The sequence below is a fragment of the Podarcis raffonei genome, chromosome 13, assembly GCF_027172205.1.
Source record: "Podarcis raffonei isolate rPodRaf1 chromosome 13, rPodRaf1.pri, whole genome shotgun sequence".
NCBI lineage: Eukaryota > Metazoa > Chordata > Lepidosauria > Squamata > Lacertidae > Podarcis > Podarcis raffonei.
This window is the reverse complement of record NC_070614.1, coordinates 3,022,214-3,045,204: the sequence shown is the minus strand read 5'-3', so window position 1 is coordinate 3,045,204 and position 22,991 is coordinate 3,022,214. Positions and strand designations below refer to the sequence as shown.

The 22,991-nt window shown below is 45.0% G+C and overlaps 2 protein-coding genes across 2 annotated transcripts in view; one reads left to right on the top strand and one right to left on the bottom strand.

Annotated features, from left to right (window-relative positions):
• The window catches only part of LOC128400250 (poly(rC)-binding protein 3-like), a 285,355-nt gene extending 276,051 nt beyond the window's left edge, over positions 1–9,304 (bottom strand). Inside the window, exon 1 of the mRNA XM_053362382.1 lies at positions 8,998–9,304. The gene's annotated coding sequence lies outside the window, so the exon portion shown is untranslated. The remainder of the gene's footprint in view (positions 1–8,997) is intronic.
• Positions 1–22,991, top strand: part of PTPN3 (protein tyrosine phosphatase non-receptor type 3) — a 261,139-nt gene that overhangs the window by 19,769 nt on the left and 218,379 nt on the right. The window lies entirely within an intron of this gene.

The following is a 22,991-nucleotide window of genomic DNA, read 5'->3' as shown; positions in this document are numbered from 1 at the left end:
CCATCAAGAAACAAGCAAACTAAAAGGCCCAGACAGTTAAGCAGCACTTGGCACTGAAAAGAAGGAAGAGTTCTAAACGAAAGATGCCGCAGCCTCCAACCATTATCTATCTTATTTCATGGTTCTGGTTCCAACTGGTAAACAAGTCGCTGTATTCTGCACCAGTGAGTTCTCCAAACAGTCTAATGCAACAATTTATTAAAGTTTTTTATTATGTTTAATTTTTTTTTAAAAAAAAAATTTTATTATATTTTGTACATTGGACACCAGCTTGATATACTTCTGGGAAAGTGCTGATCCTGAATATGTCAATGCACAAATAAATAAAACAATATTCTGGTGGGTCCCCCTCACCTATGAATAGTAATGCTGAAGACTGCCAGTTTGGGAGGAGGAATGGCAAGAGAAAGAGGCTGTGTAACTTTCCCCTCTGAAGATATTCTACAGGGGCCAAAGGGAGTCCTCTAGACCCCTCTGACCATCCCTTGGGGTCCTTCCTAAGCCACAACCCCTCCTCACACCACACCTCTCACTGGCCCTGCTCTGCACCCTCCTGGCTGGAATGGACCCTTGCTTGCAAGGCTGGAAGACAGAGAGGTGTGTGTATGTTTGTGTAAACTTCTGACCTTTTTCACGACTGGATATCAGCCTATTGCACCAAGGAAAGCTTCACATACATTACTCCACCCACTTTGGCCTCGGATTCACCCACATTGGTCTCTGGCCCTGTCCATCCCTGGCATGTAGCTCCCATGGGGTTCCCCACCCTCCTACATCACAGCCCTGAAAGCACTGTTACAGGTGCTAGCAGGGATTATTTTCTTAGACTGACTGGCACTGGCGGAGGAAAGGGGTGCGGTTCGCCCCGGGTGTCATCCCTGAGGGGAGGTGACATCGGCACCCCACCCCTGTGGGACGCTCACCGTGAGTGGCTATGCCCCATGCTCACTGCCCTGCCCCTGTGGAATGCTCGCCCCACCCCTGGGTGCCTCTGCTGACTGGTTCATGCTTCACCAGTGGGAGGTAATAACAGGAAATGTTCCCCGAATAGCCTGAAATCTCCCTCCAGCTATTGGATGTAATATGAAGCAGAGTTTGGAAAAATGATGCCGTCCAACTAGTCTTAGGGAGTAGATAATATCTTTAAAATCAGTTCAAGTTTGGATAGAATTTGAGAGAGGAGGAGAATGTTGAGAGTTTCTAGGTAGAATAAGATGAAACGAGTACAGGGGCTTTCACTGGAAATAAATATTGAAGACTGTCTGCTGAAGGAGTACTTATTTACTTGTAATATGCTTTGTTTGAATATTCGTAAATAAAGCAAATTATAAAGACATCATAAGTTTCCAGTGCTCTCTTCACTCAATGCAACTAAAACTCAGTAATCTTGCCCCCAAACCTCAAACTTCCATGAAAAGAGGGGAGCACTTAACACTGTTCTAAGGCATTTTTCTTCTTCTTTACTAGCAGCCAATAGCCTTGTTTGTCCAAAACCTTGAAGCGACTCTATTAATTATTTAGACACACATCAGAAGCAGGAATCCATTTAAAACCTTCTGGGAAACTCAGATATAAAGTCACATTCATCTACATTTCATTCACAATATTGCTCTTGTAAAATTTTTTATATATATATTACTAATTAAAGCTCAGTGCATTAGGCCATTAGAACCCACGTCATTCATGGTAGCATAATCATCGTGCTTATCGTTTTGTGCTTTAAGTTTATTGGGTACACAATAAAGCAATTTGCAAAACTGAAATCAACCCAAGAATCACTTGAAACATTTCCTCTCTCCAGAGAAGTGATTTCACTATGTGTAAAGTGCTGCTCTGGCATGAAAAATGCTTCCAATCAATAATTAAATATAATGAAAGTTTGATGTTTCAGAAGGACACCCACAAAGCAGGACAAGAAAGGAACAGTCTCTTGCCTCGGTAAGGCCCCATTTCAAGTTTACCCTTTACACTGAAGAAAGGAATGAAGAAACATATTGTTTAAACAAATGTTTCAGAAAATTGTTAATGTGTGCAAAACACACTGAAATTGCTGTTAACTTATTTCACTAGGCAAGTCATCTCGTATACAGACATCTTTGGTGTACAAACTAGCATTCATCATTCCACTATACAGTGGTACCTCGGGTTAAGAACTTAATTTGTTCTGGAGGTCTGTTCTTAATCTGAAACTGTTCTTAATCTGAAGCACCACTTTAGCTAATGGGGCCTCCCGCTGGAATGCAATTTCTGTTCTCATCCTGAAGCAAAGTTCTTAACCCAAGGTACTATTTCTGGGTTAGCTGGGTCTGTAACCTGAAGCGTCTGTAACCCGAGGTACCACTGTACAGGAACCTTGCATGTTGCCTTGAAACGGTTGAGTAAATTTCTCTCCGGTCAATTTGAGAATGGCCCACCAAAAAAAAAGTGTTCTAAATTAAGTCTTCATGTTTCATCTTTTTTTGTCCACATAGTAAATGCCAAACTCAGCTCAAATACAGCCAAACAAACACTGACAATGGCTTTTTTTGATTTGCTCCGAGGCTCCTTGCCATCAGTGAACAAGCCCAGTGATGCTCCCACGCCTAGAGGGAGGAAGGGACTGTGCAGCTCCCAAGTTTCTCTGATCAAGCTCTAGGAAGCTTCCCATCTCAAGCATCCAGCAGCATTCTGCAAAAGCTAGCTACTGAAATGAGAAGCTTCCTGGAGCCTACATGCTTTTGACCACCTCTGTATTTTGACCCTTGGGCTCTACTCAGCAGAGGCAAAGGGCCTTCTACAAAAGCCCAGCATGAAGTGAAATAAGATCCTGTCCCTCCCTTGACTCCTCTTGGATGTACAAAAGACTGGAAGATGGAATGGCTGTGGTCTTTTCTATCACTTCACAATAGGCATCGGAGAAGGAAAATAATCCCTCTTTGCTGCTTTACCCCCTTTGCTAATGCCTGGTACTAAGCCATTTGTGACGCGAAAGGAGAAGGAAAAAGGAAAAACCGTATTGCAGATTGCAAAGGCTTCCTGGTTTCTCACTAAGCAGGAGATTGGCTATAAGGAAGCCTGACTCAAAATTGACAAGTTAATTAACAAGTTTAATAGGGTTAAACATTTATTTATCCAAGCTTTGTCCAGCAAGTTACAAAGACTCCAAGGGATATGAAGAAGGAAAGAAGTCAACTATACTTTGTACACATGACCCATTTCTCAAGTACATGCTGGTTTAAAAAGCAAGCCTCTTAAAAGCTTCAACATCAGGAGTCAGCAGTTATTTTCACTTAGGATGTTATACACTAATGCCCTTATTTAGTTTTTGCAAACTCATTAGTAACAAGAGAGTGCTTGCATCTGCCACTTTGTAACTATATCTATTTTTAAAAATAATAATAATAATAAAGGAAGGCTGGAGCCACTCACCCAACAACATAAACATTGTGTTTACTGTTCCATTTAACACTGCCTCTCCCACAACTTTAGGCAGTTATGCCATATGGGTTAAAACCTAGTTCTAACCAACACAAAACATTTGTGATTGACTGAGCACTTTCACCTGTTTGCATACAAAGCAGAAATATCCAGAGACCATCTAAATTCCTTCTGCAAGACTATGAAATAACAAAGCTTGTGTGTGTAAGACCAGAAACTTGTTTCCTCAGAAGAAATGAACATGGTGTCCAGCGGTGGTCCAATACATTTTGGTACACAAGGAAGAAAATGCAAATGGATCCCCATAGTTGTAAATTAATATAGCAGTACATGAATTACTATACTATTTGCTGCCCTGGCTGGGCTGGTCTTGATGGTATCAGTAGTGAAAGAATGAGTGTCTGCAAATTCCGCCTCTTGTTTCTCATTTTAAGGGAAGATTTTGCTAAGAATGGAGGAGAGGTGACAAAAGATAAGGAGCTAAGATGTGGAGCATCACCTGATAACTGTTCTAACAGAGTGAAGGATTTTGGAGGAAAGCTAGTTTCAATTTAATGAAGCATTCACTTTGGCACAAAGAAACCAGAAAGTTGGGATGCTGATCAAGGGCAACCTGACAAAACACAGTATGAGGCAAAAGGTCTGAACTATTTTCAGTGACAGATTGTGTGAAAATGAGCTGGGGCAGCCTGCAAGACATACTATGCGATCACCCTAAGAACAGCTAATGACACCTGCTTCCAGGACTGCTAGGCGTGTGCCTGTTCTTTGGTCTCTCACTCTAAACTTTTCTTTGTCCTCAAGCTATTATTTTCATGTGCACACCCAAATTGGTGAAATGTTAACAGAACTGTAACAGTGAAATCCTATATACAGGTACATCTATTCAGAAGTAAGCCACCTTGAGTTCTGTTAGACTCACTCCCAGGTAAATGTATATATTGAATTGCAGCCTAAATCATTCATCCCCCACTGGCTTTCTGTATACTTAAGGTCCTCACAAATGTTATTAAAGTATCTCACATATACAGTCATAAATGTTGCAAATCTCTTTAAAAGAAGAGTCCATCTGCTATATCATCATTGTGTTACCATGGTGTGCTGTGATGCATGGGGTGTGTGCTGTGGACATACCCAGATGTCACTGATTGCCTTTGCTTCTGTATATGATGCAGTATTCATTGCCAGCACCTCCATGTTTGGTGGACTGTGGTGGAAATTATGTGGTATGTATGTACTTATATCTTTCCCCTTTCCCACAAGGCTGAGTAGGCACTATGGCTGTGCGATATATCATCCAAAACCAGGCTGAAGTTCATATTGTGATATTGGTTTCATAATTTTTGACCTGGCAATATACTGTGTGTGTGTGTGTGTGTGTGCGTGCGCGCAATGCAAAAATCACTATGCAGGAAAAAGAGTGAAGCCAGCCAATGCCTCTACATAGCTCCATCCTTATTTCAGATGTGATGTTTAGCTGGTGTTACATGGCAACGCTGAAAACCAGATATCACCCAACAGGTTTTGCCAGTTGCTGTGCCAGTATATCTGCAGTGCATCTAGGGATCTGGTGTAAGATTGTTCTGTCGGACTGCTCTGCACATCTTTGTGCTAAGAAAAGACATTTTATCAGTTTAACTGTCCTTCTCTGTACTTTTCAGGCACTACAGCATCTTTCTTAGGATCAGGTAACCAGAACTGCACATAATATTCCAAATGGGGTACACCACAAATCTACTTTAAAACATTATGATACTTGCTGTTCTGTTTTCAGTCCTTTTCCTAATAATGAACATGAAAGCAACATTAAAAAAAACCAATCACTGTTGATCACTGCTCTACACTGAAACAGTGTTTCCAGTAAACTGTCCACCACACCGCCAAGATAACTTTCCAGGATACTCACATTAGTGCTTATTATCAAATATCAGGTCCATCAGTCCACTGAAACATCTCTCCAATTGGGGAAAAGTTTATGGCTTTGTAATTCCACTGAAGGTACTACTTGGTACTTAGAGTTATTTGAACAATACCATTGTATTCATTTTACAATATGCTGTCATTCAGCATCAGAACCAGTACCAGACCAGCAGGGACACTTCCATTGTTCTCGGAATGCTAGCTGCTGACATTCCATTTTAGGCATGTTCTGTCCTTTGAAATACTGCTGTTTCCATTCAAATGTCTATAGCAGTATCTTAGATATTATAATTCTGTTGAAATGCCCTTCCCAGTACTGTTGTATTTCAGATTGTTAAAACCCCTTTGGAGATATATGTTCTAATGACAGTTCATCGTTGTTCTACTAAGTGCTCATTTCCTTGAGTATGTGATCTTCAGATGAAGGATGGTATATAAATTTAATAGATTATGATGATGACGACAACTTAAAGTTTCCTGCATGTTTCAACTTTCTGTTAGTCTTGTTTCCTTCATTATTACGGTATTTCTCCTTCTATGTTAATCTCTTGTGTTGCCTAGGAGGGCCTGAAAAGCATTGCACTGTAGTGCAGAAGTTAGGCTGAGAAGATCTCCTGGACAAGGTCAAATTCAATGACATCAACTTCAGTGATATACATATAATTTATTTTGGGGTTGTTGTTGTTTTTTAAAAAATGCCCCTGAATATTTTTCATTTTATGTTGACTTTCTAAACAACCAGTCTAAAAGATTTCCAGAAGCTGTGGTGGTGGTGGTTGGTAATATCAATTTGGGCTCTTCTTTAGGGGTCTCTTCTGTTATATGGGGAGGTTCCCCCACCTGCCCACCCAGAAGCAGCTGTGCTGGGTGCAGCATTTCAAAGGCGAAGTCAACCATAAAGTTTTCTCTACCTTTGATTTTCATCAGAACCAGAGAAGAACTTCTAAGGCTTCCTTCCTTCATTTGAGATGAGCACTACAAAAGCTCATCTCCAGACCTGAATCTGTTGAATTTTGGTGGCATTTCTACACAGCAGTGAATCTTGTGGCACTGCCCCGGTGATGATTCCCATGGGATGAAGAAGCGGGGTCCCAGTCTCACCTTCTGAGAGCTACGCAACAGGTTTTCCAGTTCAACTTTTGTTTCAAAATGAGCAAACTATACTTGGTAATACTAACTAGGCTACAAAGGCTCCTATCAGGTGCTAATTAAGGGTGTGACTCATCTGAAATTGAAAACGTTTGTAATCCTCTCTATGGAGAAGTTAAGGATATCTTTCAATAACCTCCCAATGAAATCAGTGGGATAAAAGTGTTCACAATAGACTGAATTCTGCCCTACATTTGCCTTTTGTAGTGTTGGATGTGAGTCCACTTCACAAGCATTGTGATTTCATTCCGTGAATCATTAAACTGCATTCTAGTGTGCCATCATGAAATGTTTTCATATTCAGATATTCAGATATTTTAAATGGCAGAAACAACAACAACAAACCTTCCCTTGTCACATTATGTTTTAATGTGTTACAGACTAGTTACAGACTAGTTAGTAAGTAGGAAGAGATGCAGAAGTTAAAATAGTTATCTGCCAGAAACTTCCGATCTACTTCAAACTATGCACTGTGTATTCTGTACAAGAACTTGCTGCAAACAAAGCAAATAATATATGAGAAGTAATAATAGATTAGCCACAACTGGCCATAATACTAAACATATAAGAAATATTAATTTTCTAAAATTGACAAAGCACTCCTATACTATGCTTACATTCACTCAATTTCTGATGACATTTAAACAGCTGAACATTTTTTGTATTCCTGCAATGAATAGCTAATTAGTGTAACAGCTATTTATTAGGTGCACAAGTAGCAGGCAATGGGATGGTTATGTTGGGAGAGCACAATCTGTATACTTCTACACAGAAGTAGGTTTTACACAATGCTTGTTTTTTAGGTTGTGTTTACACAATTTAAGATTCAGGTGTTGCTCTTTGGAATCTGTCTAGAGTCGTGGTTCCCAACATGGGGCACATGCCCCACGGGGGGGGGGCAATTAGATTTGGGGGGGCAATTCAAGGATGAGTTATTAACAGTGTGTGTCCTTTTAGGCTTCCTCCACATGAACAGGAGTTCACTTTTTGAATAATAAGCATTATATGCCATGGGGGAGGGGCATCAGGATTTTAGAGATGCTTAGGTGGGACATGGCCAAAAAACGTTGGGAACCACTGGTCTAGAGGCATTGCCTATATGGGCCAGGAACTTCCTAATAATGTCAGCAACACCCCATAGTTACAATCTAGGTTAGAGGTCTCTGGTGAACACAGGACTCTGCCTGTCTCCAGGTTTGCTGGTGGTCTCTTTTTGGTCAAAGGCTAAAATGAGCCAATAGCCTGTTATATTGGATAACTGATAATAAAACAGGCAGTTGATCTGAATTCCTGTAAGTTGGGATTGCTATCTTTCTGACTCAATACCACACTCCCAAACTTTTATTTAACCTACATTTGAAGCAATAGGTGAGGTGGCACAGACTTTTGATCACCCATACTTTCTATTATATTGTTTGGGTCTGTCCCAGCCCGCATCACAGCTACTGACTTGTGCATCCACCACTAATGTGACTTGAAGGAAGAGGAAGAAACTACGCATGCATACTTTAAGTGAACAAATAAATTTTGATTCAAGTTGTAAAATGCCACACCACACCTTCTTATTCGAATATATGTAATAGATCTGCATCTCTGAATCCAAGTAAGATATCACTGGAAATCTCTCTCTCTCGTTAAAAAAACAACTGTTTTGGCAATCATTTAACAGTACCGTCTCCATTTTTCAAAAAATGCTGTTGAGAGGAAGGGATCACACCACTGACAAAACTCCCTGTCAGGTTTCAGCAGCACAACATAACTTTGTGATTCGCAGAACTGAACCTGCTTGCATCTGACGGAAGCGGCATTCCCCCCCCCCCCGGAGCAGGGTCTTCCTCCAAACAGCCCTTCCATTGCCTTAAATAGAAGGGTCCTTCGTGGGATTTGGGGAGGGGGGCGTTGTTGTTGAGCTTTTTTTGGAAGATCACCCCAAAAGTTGTTCAGCCTTTCTTCGGACATAACAGGTCAAAATCCCGCCCTGAAAGAGGACATTACGGGGGGCAGGGTTTTGTGGGGGGGGCAGGCTTCTGCTGGGGGGCAGAACTTCAGTTAGCTGAGTATTGTTCCTTTCAATAATTGGGAGGAACTGCCCCCCTCGGCTATAGTCCATGGGGCCCCTGGAGTGGCTTTTCTTAATTGCCCGTTCTTGGGGGGTTGGCTATTAAGGAGCCTGTCAGATCGGAAGAAAGGGAGTGGGTCATTTCACGTGCTCGCACAGCTTCCCTCCCAGTCCTGCTCCAGTCCCCCCCGGGGTGGCGTCCCGCGAGGGGGAAGGCAGGCGCCCAGTGAGTCCCCGGAGAAGCGCCCCGAGGGGGAGCCGCGAGGGCAGCCAAGGCGAGATGCGCGGCGCTTCCCTGCCCCGGCTCCCCGACCCCACCGGCTTCTCCGGGGAGGACGGAGCTGGTCGGAGCGCGGAAGCCGAGGGAGAAGGCGGGGGGGGGATTTCTGCGCGGTCGCGGGGGCTTCCATGGATCCGGCCCCGGAGAAAAGTGCGGGAGAGGCGCAACTCACCTGGGGAAGAGGCTGCGGTGGGAGGAGGGTCTCCCCGGACGGGGCGCGCCGGGCGGCCCCGAGGGAGCGGAGAGCAGCTCCGGGACACGAGGCGCGAGGCGGGCGGAGCGAGGAGGCAAAAGCCAAAGAAGCGGCGAAGCGCCGGGTCGGAGTGGCGCGAATCCCCAGTGAGGAAACAGCCCCACCGAGAGAGGAAGAACTGGCGGTCCTGGCGCTCGGGGAAGGGAAGGGAAGGGAAGGGCGGCTGTTGGGCGGAGGGTCCCGCGCTTGGGGCCAAGGCGCCTCTTTCCCTGCTGCTGCTGGTGCCGCTGCCGCGGCTGCCTCCCTCGCTCGTGGCTCCGGGCTGCCTCAGACCGCGCTCTCGCGCTCGCTTCGGCGGGCGCGCTCCTGTGCGCAGCGGCGACGGCGCTGGCGCTGCTGGGCGCGGCGCGGCGGCGGCGGCACTGGCTCCTCAGCAGAGCCCTGCCCTCGGCTCAGGCGGCGAGGGAGCGGGGCCCGGGCCCAGGGCCCCCTCTCTGTGGGGCCTGGGAGGGCGGAGAGGGCGAGGAGGACCCCCTTGCGACTGGGCCTCTGGCTCTTCCTTCTGCTCCGGAGTCGCGCCCCCAACCCAGCGGGGCTCAAGGGCGCCCTGGGCATCTCCTCCGCCAGGTGCGCAGGGTCGCAGCTCTCAAGGTAGCCATTCAGTCAGTGTTCATTGGGCAACACCAAGTAGGAGCGATCCCTCAAGGAACAGATGGGAACTGTCAAGTTCAGGGAGCAGGTGATGTGGAACAAGCCTGGGAAGGGGAAGATGCCTTCAGGATGCAGGCAGGAATCCCCCCCTGCAGCTGCCACGACCCCCCTGGAGGGGGGAGAGCTGGGGCGAGGACTGAGGCCCCCACTTGCCAGCAGGGCACTTATGGCTGGCTCCCTGACTCAAGGGACTCAGGGCAAAACCAGAGGATGCACCAAGGCTGCAGGGCCCCCAGAATGGTACTATTTCATATTTCGCCTTCTGGCACTGGCACATTTACCCAAAAGATTGTAGAGATTTAGCTGTATGACTGTTGGACACTAAGGGCTCATCCAGACTTCCTTTTGCACTGTGCTTTTCAGGCACATGTCCAGGCTTTAAAGCTCCATGTCCAAACCAGTTTCCTTTCCTTCTCTTTTTTGTTCCTGCATTTCCCCCAAGAAAACATGCACTTCATCACTGAATGGCAGCCCACAGAAAACCCAACTGTTGTTTGCTCTGATTCAGCAGTAAAATGCAAGTTTTCCCAGGGAAAGTTGGAATAAGGAAGGTTTGCATAATGCTTGCAACTGGGGAAGTTCATCGCGCTGGAAATATGATGCTTTATGGGGACACAGGTGGCGCTGTGGGTAAAACCTCAGCGCCTAGGACTTGCCGATCACATGGTCGGCGGTTCGAATCCCCGCGGGGGGGTGCGCTCCCGTTGCACGGTCCCAGCGACTGCCAACCTAGCAGTTCGAAAGCGCCCCCGGGTGCAAGTAGATAAATAGGGACCGCTTACCAGCGGGAAGGTAAATGGCATTCCGTGTGCTGCGCTGGCTCGCCAGATGCAGCTTGTCACGCTGGCCACGTGACCCGGAAGTGTCTGCGGACAGCGCTGGCTCCCGGCCTCTAGAGTGAGATGAGCGCACAACCCTAGAGTCTGGCAAGACTGGCCCGTACGGGCAGGGGTACCTTTACCTATGGGGACCCTAAGAAGAGTCCTACTGGGTCAGGCACATCTGGCTTAGCGTTCTGTTCTCACAGCACCTCAGCAGACTAGAAGTAGAACTGAAATAATAATACTTCTATCAGGCAGGGGTTTGTTTTTGTTTTCTGTGGTGCTGAAGGTAACATGAAAGCCATCATTGAACGTTTTGCACATTTATGCTGGAAAGCTCAGTCTGGTCAGCAATCAGTAGCCTTTACCTGGACATGAGAACGTCAGTGAAGCCATATGGTGTTGGCTGAGGTAGCAGAGCTCACAATGGCTGGCTAACCTGACTCAAAAATACACACTCGCACTCCACTCACACACAAAAACAACTCTCACGACAGTCAACCAAAGACAACCAACCACACCCTAAGCCACACCCAACCTCTCTCACCACCAAGGAAATGCAATGAGTGAATAGTAAGATAACCTATACAAGCAACAGTGACACAACCCTTCTCACACACCACCAGAAGCATAACCACCCCACTCGCCTCTCCCCCTTCACTTCTTCTTCTTTATTTTTTAAACCAATTCATAAACCATGAATCTATACATTGATCACTAATAATGAAACATATGTTGTAGATAGTTTTCCACATTTATTATTTTTTTGTGAAATACAAATGACATGAGAAAACTTGGTATATTTATTTGTATAACATTATTCTTGTTTATAAAACCCAAGTAAAAAAAATAAAAGAGAGAGAGTGAAAGAGAGCACACTGAAGTGCCTCACCATCCTGGCTCTAAAGAATAGAAAAGTAAACTAAACTATTGAAACTCTGGCTAGGAGTTCAATTATTGAACTCTTGGCTGAGTTGGGGTGGGATTTCATGAATGAAAACGGGGGAAATGCTCCCCCCTTTGCTCCCCCCCTCCTGCTGCCAATGGTGTTAGCAATGGCAACGGTGCTCTTTTCAGCATCCAGGGGCTCACAGCCACCATAATGCCCCCTCTATGAGGGGGGCACAAAGTTACTGGCTGTCAGTCTGCCCCCGCCTGTGAAATTCACCCCCTGAGAATCACCAGGACCTACTCCCCATTTTGCCACCTGCAAATGGGACAAATAAATGGAAATTTCAACCCAGCACTAGTTTGAAAAATGCTGGACAGTTAACTATAACATTAATATAAGTTCTATCATTATTAACTCAGAAAATGCTAGTCTGTTATAAACTAGGGTAAGTACAGTGGTACCTCGTGTTACATACGCTTCAGGTTACATACGCTTCAGGTTACAGACTCCGCTAACCCAGAAATAGTACCTCGGGTTAAGAACTTTGCTTCAGGATGAGAACAGAAATCATGCTCCGCCGGCGCGGCAGCAGCGAGAGGCCCCATTAGCTAAAGTGGTGCTTCAGGTTAAGAAGAGTTTCAGATTAAGAACAGACCTCCGGAACAAATTAAGTATGTAACCAGAGGTACCACTGTATATGTATATTTTTTAAAAGAAGCTCCTCAGGTGCTGCTGTTGATTAGTCTTGTCTTGCTTTTCTTCTGTCCAAACCATTTGAGCCACTTATGTTCAGCCTGGTCCAGCAAGACTCTTCTTATGTTTTTAATCATAACAATTTAAAATAGAATTAATGTAAAACATTCTTATTTTGCTGCTGTATGCTGTAGAAAAGCAATGACTTCCTGGAGCACTTTCAAATGCATCAGCCTGACATTAGTCCTTCCCCTATGTTATTATTAGCTTTAAAAAAAAATAAACTTTAGCAAACTCTCTGTAGAGGCTTATTGGTAATTCTTATCTGTCCAAGGAGATTACTGACAGGTTCATCCATTTTGAGGAGAGTCTAGAATGGATTTCTCATTTGGCTGTCAGTTTGTGTTCTTCATTTGTCAGGGGATGCGGGGGGGGGGGGGCTTAAGCTTTTCTTTCATTTGTCAAGACTTGCCTTCCTCATCACAACTAACAACACTACTCAGGTATTTAACGGAAATGTATGGAGTGCAATGGGTTGCACCTGAGAGATGTAAATACCTATAGTTCAGAGGTGTAGTGGTCAGAGCAGCCTTTCAAAACCTTGGGTCTCCAGATGTTGTTGGACTACAACTCCCGTCATCCCTGACCACTACTACTGTTAGCTAGGCATGATGGGAGTTGTAGTCCAACAACATCTGGGGACCTAAGCTTGAGGGTTGGGCTGGGACCTGGGAGACCAGGGTTCAGCTCCATGCTCAGCCATGAACCACACTGGGTGAGGGTTTGACAGTCCCCCATTATATTCTTGTGGAGAAGCTGGTGAAACGTGGGCTGGACTGTTAGGTGGATTTGCATCTGGTTTACTGATTAAACTCAAAGAGTGCTCACTAAAAGTTCCTCTTCATCCTGAAAAAAAATGTGAGAAGTGGGGTGCCACAGGGCCTGATGTTGTTCAACATCTTTAAAAAGGATGAAGGAACTGAGGGAATGCTCATCAAATCTGCAGATGACACCCAACTGGGAGTGGTGTTAGAATCAGGATTCAAGATGACCTTAACTGAGTGGAGAACTGGGCCAAAACTAACAAAATTAATTTCAGTAGGGACAAATGTCAGGTTCTGCACTGAGGCAGCTACACAAATGTAAGACCGGGGACACCTGGCTTGCCAGTAAAGGTAAAGGTACCCCTGCCCGTACGGGCCAGTCGTGACCGACTCTGGGGTTGCGCGCCCATCTCGCTTAAGAGGCCGGGGGCCAGCGCTGTCCGGAGACACTTCCGGGTCACGTGGCCAGCGTGACGAAGCTGCTCGGGCGAGCCAGCACCAGCGCAGCACACGGAAACGCTGTTTACCTTCCCGCTATAAAGCAGTACCTATTTATCTACTTGCACTTAGGGATGCTTTCGAACTGCTAGGTGGGCAGGAGCTGGGACCGAACAACGGGAGCTCACCCCGCCACGGGGATTCGAATCGCCGACCATGCGATCGGCAAGTCCTAGGCGCTGAGGTTTTTACCCACAGCGCCACCCGCGTCCCACGGGCTTGCCAGTAGTACATGTGCAAAGGCTCTACAATTCTTAGTAGACCACATGCTTAACATGAGCCAACAGTGTGATGCAGCAGTAAAAAAGTTAGTGATATTCTAGGCTGCATCACCAGAAGTTTAGTGTTCAAGGGAAGTAATAGTACTATTCTGGTTTTTTTAAAAATGATATTTATTAAAAGTTTAACAAATTACAAAGAAGAGGGGGAAAAAGAGAAGAGAAGACAATAAAAGGTTACAATACTTCAAAAATAGTAAAAAAAAAAACCACAATAAAAAACAATGATAACAAAGCAATAAGAAGAACAAAAAAAAGAAACATTTAAAAGCAAAAACATTTAAAAACACATCCAATTTCCATATCTTCGTTTTTCATTTACTTGTTTCATCGACCTCCTCACACCTCCCTTTTTTGTATTCTAATTCAATTAGCCATTTCAGCAAATCCTTTCCATCTTTCTCAATTTTTGTTCTATAATTTATTTTAACACAATTTGACTTTAAATTTTACATTTTCTATCCTTTTGTTATCTTAATTTACTTTAACCTTATCTTACCATAAAAACCCTAAAACTTAAAAACATATTTATACATAACTCCTTATAACATTTTTACTAAAGCCGAATAGTTTCATTCCAAGATTTTTCTAATACTCATTAATTTTGCAATATTTCTCTAAATGAATTTTTAGAGTTCTTCCAATCTTCATCCACCGTCTCTTCTTCCTGGTCTCGGGTTCTGTCAGTCCTTTCTGCCTGTTCCATCTAGTCCATCAACCTGGTGATCTTATGTCCGAGGCTCTTAACTCTTTTCCATGTCCCTTCTGCAGATCTTCTTCATATTTGTACCTGCACTTTATCTTCAACTGGTCTTGTTCTTGGTTTCCTTCCTTTATCACTGAGGAGTGGCTCTCGGGGAAACGATCTAAAAATGTCTTTATCCCTTCTCGACAGGTCAGCCCATTCTCCATAGTCAGCACCAAAATCCAAAAAATATTCCGAAGCATACTTCAATGTCCCTCCAAAGTCAAGGGCCTCGACCACTCCAGACTCTCCCTGGCCCAAAACCAGTTCCCAAAAGCCAGGACATCCCTGCATAGGGGGGTCTGACCAACTTGCCATCTCCAATCCCAAGAGGACTCCATCTCTCCAAGTCTGGCCCACTCCAGATTCAGTCATCAGAGGCAACAACTTATGTTCCTGCAGGGCCACAGCTCTCTCGACTTGTATTACTTGAGGTTCATCAACAACCTCCTCCTTTATCTTCTCCACAGCTTGCCCCGTCAGAGCATATTCTTGAGTCAGTCCCTGAACAGGTTCAGTATAAGTATTCACTGTTTGTCCAAAATTATCAATTGCTGTGGTCATCAAATCCATCTTCTCATGAAGCTGTTCCAGTAGGGCACTTGTTTTGCAAAAAGCAATCACTAAAACTTCCTCTTTTACAAAAGACTTTCCAGACTTTAGTTTGCGATGTCTTTGCTTCAAACTATTTACAAAAGCGGGAGGTGGACTTCCTGTTTAGACCTTCCCACTCCGATGCCAAATTATGAAGTTTTATAATCCAATTTTCCGTTCTACTCACGGATACTTGTTTAGAGTCCAATTGTCCACAGGAAAAAGTCAGCGCTCTCCGGCAACGGCTGTGCGGCTTCACTCCGTAAAAGTAGCGGTTGATTCAAAACACCGCGCTGCTCCCCCCACTTCACTTCGGGACCCCGAAAAAGGGTATCCCCGCGAGTAGGTGAGGCGCTCCTGGTGTCAGCCGAATCCCACGTTCCCAGGCTTCCTCCGCCTGGGATTTTTAAAGAGTCTCCACCTTCGCCGCGGCGGCAAGACCCGATTTTCGCGGAGCAGGTTCCTCTCGGTCAGAGGAACACCGCCATTGCCGATGGCGCTAACCCGGAAGTCCAATACTATTCTGTCTTCGTCAGACACATCTGGAATACTGTATCCAGTTCTGGGCACCACAATTTAAGAAGGATATTGACAAGCTAGAATGTATGCAGAAGAGGGCAACCCAAATTATCAAGGGTCTAGAAAGGGGCTGTCACATGGAAGATGGAGCAAGCTTGTTTTCTCCTACACTGGAGGGTAGGACTCAAACCAATGGCTTCAAGTTACAAGAAAGAAGATTCAGATTAAACATTAGGAGGAAATTTCTGACAGTTAGAGCTTTTAGACAGTGGAATGGACTCCCTTGGGAGTATAGGAGCCAACTCCTAGGGGCTGAGGACCCTTCAGGGCCCTATAAAATATTTGAGGGGGCTGCCCCCCCAAGTTGATGGGTATTGCCATTCAAATGGTGTGTGTCGTGTCTTGTGATTGATTATGCAGGACAGGACTTACCTGTCCCAGCCTGTTTTATTCAAGTTGGCACTGCTACTTGGGAGGTTATGGACCCTCCTTCATTGGAATTTTTTCAGCAGATTAGGTGGCCATTTGTCATAGATGCTTTAGCTGAGATTCCTGCACTGGGCTAGATGACCCTCAGGATTAGACCTGGGGGATATTACAATTAATGGTCTGAAATCGGTGTGATGTAATGTAACCACAATACCGGTTTCACCCTTTTTGAGCTGGTGATGCATTGCAGCTCCCCAGCCAATGCCAGCACAGCACACCTCACCCCTGCCTGCCTACCTGTGCTGTGCTGTGCTGGTGGCAGCCAGGGAGCTGTGATGTATCACCAGCTCAAATTGCCCTGATCAGCTGAGAGGCGTGCACTTTAAGGAAGCCTGTTTCTCAGCTGATCAAGCCCCCTGCCCCTGGCTCACGTGAGCTGAAGGCTTCTTTAACTGCTCCGTTGACTGATGGGCAGGTGTCCATCTGCCCATGCCTCAGTGGAGCAGTTTAAAGCCCCCCCATCAGCTGAGGACGGGTGGGAGGCTGCCTGCCCCTCAGCTGATTAAGCCCCCATACTCCTTTGGCTCGTGTGCAAAGGAGCAGTATAGGGCTGGGCAGTTTCAGATATTGTGATACATCAGTACATTGCGATATTTAACTGCTGATATATCACAATGTTGAAAACCAGGTATTGCCCAGCCCTACTCAGGATCGACCCACAGCAGCAGGCAGGGTGGGACAGGATTCCTGGGGGGGGGGGCGGCACCTGGTTCGCGTCTCCTGAAAATCATACACCCAATGGCTACAGCTCCCCTTGCCCCCCCCCAATGCTACACCCCTGACAGGAAGAGACCCATGTACTGTATGCCATCTTCAAACTTGGGACATAGGTGAAATGAATGAATGAATGAATGCCCTGCTGTGTCAGAGCGAGAATCTCTAGAATTCTGTGCCTCATAGTGGCCAGCTAGATGCTTCTGGGAAGCCTACAAGTAGGTCATTGGAGCTGGCCCTGCCATTAGGAAGAGTGAGCGTCTGCCTCAGGCAGCTGATTTTGTATGTCAAGAAAGGGCAATAAATCATTAATTATTTAATTAATTGTTATATTTTTACTCCCAAAGAGAAGCACTACTGGGAATTTTCTGCCTTGGGTGTTGAAATAATTTGAGGGTCTGGAAAGGTGCCATTTACCACTGTGGTCTGCCCCAGGCAACACTGTTTCCTGGGTCAGCCTTGCAGATCATGAATGCAAACACTGCATTTGGTATTCAGTGATACACTACCTCAGAATAATAATAATTTTATTATTTATACCCCGCTCATCTGCCTGGGCTTCCCCAGCCACTTTGGGTGGCTTACAACACATAAAAAATTGTAAAACATTAGACATAAAAAAATTCCCGATACAGGGTTGCTTTCAGATGTCTTCTAAAAGTCAGGTAGTTGCTTATTTCCTTGACATCTGATGGAGGGTGTTCCACAAGGCGGGCTCCACTGCCGAAAGGCCCTCTACCTGGTTCCCGCAGTGAGGGAACTGCCAGAAGGCCCTCGGAACTGGACCTCAGTGTCCGGGCTGAACGATGGGGTTGGAGATGTTCCTTCAGGTATACCTGGCCGAGGCCATTTAGGGCTTTAAAGGTCAGCACCAACACTTTGAATTGTGCTTGGAAACATACTGGGAGCCAATGCAGATCTCTCAGGACAGGTGTTATATGGTTCTGGCAACCACTCCTGGTCACCAGTCTAGCTGCCGCATTCTGGATTGGTTGTAGTTTCTGGGTCACCTTCAAAGGTAGCCTCACATAGAGCTCTTTGCAGTAGTCCAAGCGGGAGATAACCAGGGCATGCACTACTCTGGTGAGACTGTGTGCAGGTAGGTAGGGTCTCAGCCTGCATACCAGATGGAGCTGGTAGACAGCTACCCTGGACACAGAATTGACCTGCACCTCCATGGACAGCTGTGAGTCCAAAATGACTCCTAGCCTGCACACCTGGTCCTTCAGGGGCACATTTATCCCATTCAGAACCAGGGAATCCACCATACCTGCATGCCCCCTGTCCCCCCAAAACAGCACTTCTGTCTTGTCAGGATTCAGCCTCAATCTCTTAGCCACCACCCATCCTCCAACCGCCTCTAGACACTCACACAGGACCTTCACTGGTTCTGATTTTAAAAAGGTAGAGCTGGGTATCATCCGCATACTGATGAACACCCAGCCCAAACCCCCTGGTGATCTCTCCTCGTGGCTTCATATAGATGTTAAAAAGCATGGGGGAGAGGACAGAACTCTGAGGCATCCCACAAGTGAGAGCCCAGGGGTCTGAACACTCATCCCCCAACACCACTTTCTGAACATGGCCCAGGAGGAAGGAGCAGAACCACTGTATAACAGTGCCCCCGGCCCTCTAGACGGTCCAGAAGGATGTAATGGTCAATGGTATCAAAGGCCACTGAGAGATCCAACAGAACTAGGTCCAGCAGAACAACACCTTTGTCCCTAGCCCGCCAGAGACCATCACCCAGTCCCATGATGAGGCCTGAATCCCGATTGGAAGGGATCCAAATGGCCTGCATCCTCCAGGTGTGCCTGGGGTTGTTCAGCAACCACCTGCTCAATCACCTTGCCCAAGAATGGAAGATTTGAGACTGGGCGCTCATTGGCCACATCAGCTGGGACCAAAGATTTTTTTAAAAAGAAGCGGTTTAATAACCACCTCTTTCAGTGGGTCTGGGAAGGCTCCCTCACAGAGGGAAGCATTCACCACCCCACAGAGCCCATTGCCCAGCCCTTCCTGGTTTGTTTTTATGAGCCAGGATGGGCAAGAATCAAGGAGACAGATGGTCAAATGTGAAGTTTTCTTCCTGTAAAGTAATAGTCACCATGTGAGCTCCATTGTTAAGTGTACATTCTAAGTTTAAAAGCTCTGCAAGGTGTTGGCCATCAACATATCATGTGGCAAATAAAGTCCTCCTTGCGAACACTGGGTGTTATGAGCTCCACCAAGGAGCTGTTCCCTGTTGTGAACTTTGCCCCCGGATGCAAGTGGAAGTCATGTGCCGGCAGCGCGGAAGCAGTGGGAGGCGCCATTAGCAAAAGCAGCCTCGGGTTATGAACGGTTTCCACTTAAGAACAGACCTCCGGAATGAATTAAGGTCATAACCGGAGGTACCACTGTATGCTGTTTAAGATTATGTTTCCTTTTGTCGGTTCTGAACTTACCACCAGTCAGTGACTAACCTTGATTTGTATTAACTAGTCAGTGTTTCTCTGAAGGTTTCTCATTGCACATATTGTTGGTCTGCACCTCTTGGTACTTGTCCTGTTTTAGTAATTTCTGACACCGTACAGCGTAGTCCCACCTACTATTTTCTTGCAGCATCATTAATATAATAATATAAAGGTTTTGGGGTGGGGTGGTATGAGTTGTGTTCAGATCACATAACCCATAGTCCCCTCCATCCCCATTCTATTATGGATAACAAGAAGGGTTAGATAAGGCTAACTGTAGTGCTATTGTGGGACACAGGTGGCGCTGTGGGTTAAACCACAGAGCCTAGGACTTGCCAATCTGAAGGTTGGCAGTTCAAATCCCCGTGACGGGGTGAGCTCCCATTGCTCGGTCCCTGCTCCTGCCAACCTAGCAGTTCAAAAGCATGTCAAAGTGCAAGTAGATAAATAGGTACCGCTCCGGCGGGAAGGTAAACGGTGTTTCCGTGTGCTGCTCTGGTTCGCCAGAAGCGGCTTAGTCCTGCTGCCCACATGACCCGGAAGCTGTATGCCGGCTCCCTCGGCCAATAAAGCAAGATGAGCGCTGCAACCCCAGAGTCAGTCACGACTGGACCTAATGGTCAGGGGTCCCTTTACCTTTACCTTTTAATGCTATTGCATTGGACACAAAACAGATGATGCTTCGTATGGTATTTTTTTATAGACTGAGCAGTAGTTGGGAACATATTTAGTTGATAGCCGAGTGTGTATTGCTCAAAATCAGTCAATAAAATGACTGGGAATTCATAGTTCTCCACAGGAATATACATATTCTTGATGAATAGTTATACTGGTCTGAAATGTGATAGACTGATAGCTGTGTAGATCATTGCATCTTTGGGTTTAGCCTTATTTTCTTTGTGCTTCTGGCAAAAAAGTATACCACTACTTACAAACAGGCAAATAGATTTTTCTTAAAAGTGCTATCAGATAATTTCAAAACATTACTGAAGGGAAACAAGACCCCATGACAGCAACTTTGAGCTGCTATAGGATATGCAATATCCATGAAATTAATGGAAGGTGACATTTGTTTCCAACCACCAGTGTAATGAAATTGGTTGAAGAATGTGTGCTACACAAATGCTCTATTAAAGGAAAGCTTATTTCTGTCCAGGAGTATGTTTTTTAATAGCTTTTCCTTGTGAAAATGTGATCCAGCTATTCCCGCCACACAAGGCTAGTGAGAGTCATGACTCAGCACATGTGCATACTGAAGCACGATTGCCACCATGATCACCAGCAGTTTTCTACCCAAGTCTTTCAGAAGCAACAAATTTCGACAGACCTTTGCAAACTAATTATCCCTCTATTTTTTGAGTGGTTGTATTCAAAATAGCCAGTGTAAGGTAATGCTGTATCAGGAGTGCAGAGTAATTGTAGGTGTTTGTACTAGTTTGTCTACATGCAATTACAGGTGCCCAGTTACAATATATTAGAGTTGGCTTTTCCATAAAACAGTAATTCATTCAGCAGTCTCATTGTGGTAGAAAAACTCAGAATAAACCATACATTTAGGTAGGGAGTAGGCACACTAAAAATGAATACAGCTCTTACGTTTTAGTGGTAGGTGCCTCTGTTACTACCTGAGCTTTTTGCTGCCTACTCACTTTTAGCCCCACCTTGTGCATTTTGTGGAGTACAGCTTTCAAATTCTTCAGATGTGTTGGCCCATTGCTAAGGCATACCATATCTGCCCATCCACCCTGCCATCATCCATTGGTCCTGAGCGGCTTGTTCCCCAGAAATAGGTTCAGATGTGTGCAGAGATGTACATCCTGAGCAAGCATAGTCACAGCACTGAGGCAACAAATCCCACTGTGGAACAGTTATTTAATGCCCATTTTTAGATATATCTATCGTTCATTTCTCATATATTCTTGATGAAGGACAGTTTATATCTTAATAAATACAATTTTAATTAATAAATTAAGCTTGTGTGATATGAGTAGCACAGAATAATAAACTAGGAAGGACAGAGCTGAGGAAAAGAGGTAGCAAAATCACACACAGGCCGTTTTTAGCTGGTTAATTGAGCCTTAGCGCAAGTTATCTTGCCTGAGGCGTCTGAGGACAGGAATAACATGGAAAGAATATTCTGAAACTCTCCTTTAAGCAAGCTTTGAAACTTGAGCTTTAAGATTAAGGGCTATGAAAGGCAGTATAGCATTCTTTGTTATCCATATAACTTCATTTAAATTGATGGAATAATTCCAGGAGACTGTAGCAATAAGCATGCGAACTGCTTTGGTGCCTTGGATGCTAGGGGCATAACCAGACTGGCTTTGATGTTATCTGGTATATTGCTTATTTATATTGCTTTCACAGTCAACACATAATGTTACCCATGTCTGTACCACATTGTAAGCTTAATGGCAGACCTCATTAACTAAATCTTTCACTGTTCTTTCATGGAAGGATAATTTTAATTGATGAGAGAAAATATTTAGTATTGAGGTTGCAAGCAAAGGGTACAGTGTGAGTGCAATTCTGTTAATTCTTCTGGACTCTTCAGTGGCTTTTGCTTTCATTGACCATTGTACCCTTTTGTAGTATGTAAACTAGTCACTGTACCCAAGTCCTTCCATTCCTATCTTAATAATCAGCTACAGAAAGGGGTGCTCTGCCCAATGTGGTGTTCAACAGGTTGTCATCTTGTTCCCCATGCTGTTTAATATCTCTTTAGACTGTGTGGGGTTCCCACTCCCATCAACCCCACAAGCACAGCCAGTGGAAAAGGTGGGTGGGAGCTGCCATCAAACAAGAGCAGGAAAGCCACAGATTCCCCTTTGCTGACCCACATGAGGCCACCAGAAGAAATCATCCAGGGACCTGAGCCGAGGTGTCATCTGCTTGTCTCCCAATGTCCTGACTCCCAATTGCTGATGAATGCAGATGATGTCCCACCCACCAAAAAACCTTTAATGCTCAAATAAATGTGATATGCAGGTAACTTGCAATTTATGGACATTTTACTTGTGCACATTCTGCTTTATGCTCTTGGCAATTAAAAAAACATTTAAAAGGGGGTGGGTGTCCAGGGAAAAAGACTTTGGCAATCACACCTGCCATTGCACCCAGTGTGTTTTGACTACACGTGATTTTCACTTTATGCACTATTCCTGGAATGTAACCCCCACGTAAGGTGAAAGTTGACTATATGCAAAAATGCTGTTCAAAGGGACAACAGGCAACACACATATCTACTCAAAGGCTCATTTGCACAAGGGCACTGCAGGTAATATGGCTACTCAAGCAATGGTATTGATCCAACAACAGCCCCTTGCAATCCTGTTATAAAGGAATGGGTCTTGCACCACTAAGCCCACCCAGCGGTTCTGTCCCAATCTAATGTGCCACCTGGAGGAAGGTATGCCATGGGAGTCCATTGTTCAAAGAGGTTTGGTTTTTCCTTTCAAAAGGCCCAAAAGGCCTTCAGTGTACCTAAAGCAGCCCTTTATATTTTCCCGTTGGTCTCCTGGATACTTATAGATTCTGTTCTTAACTTCATTTTATAAAGTGCAATAAGGCCAAACAATAACAAAAATCTTGTACACAATGACTTTTCTGGTCTGACTATTTTTTTTATTGGGAGACAATTTAGTACATGTTAATTACCGATACCAGATATGCATGTCAGTGACTAAATACTTCAGTGAATTGTTGCATGTGAAATTATCTAGGCTGTTCTTTATTATTC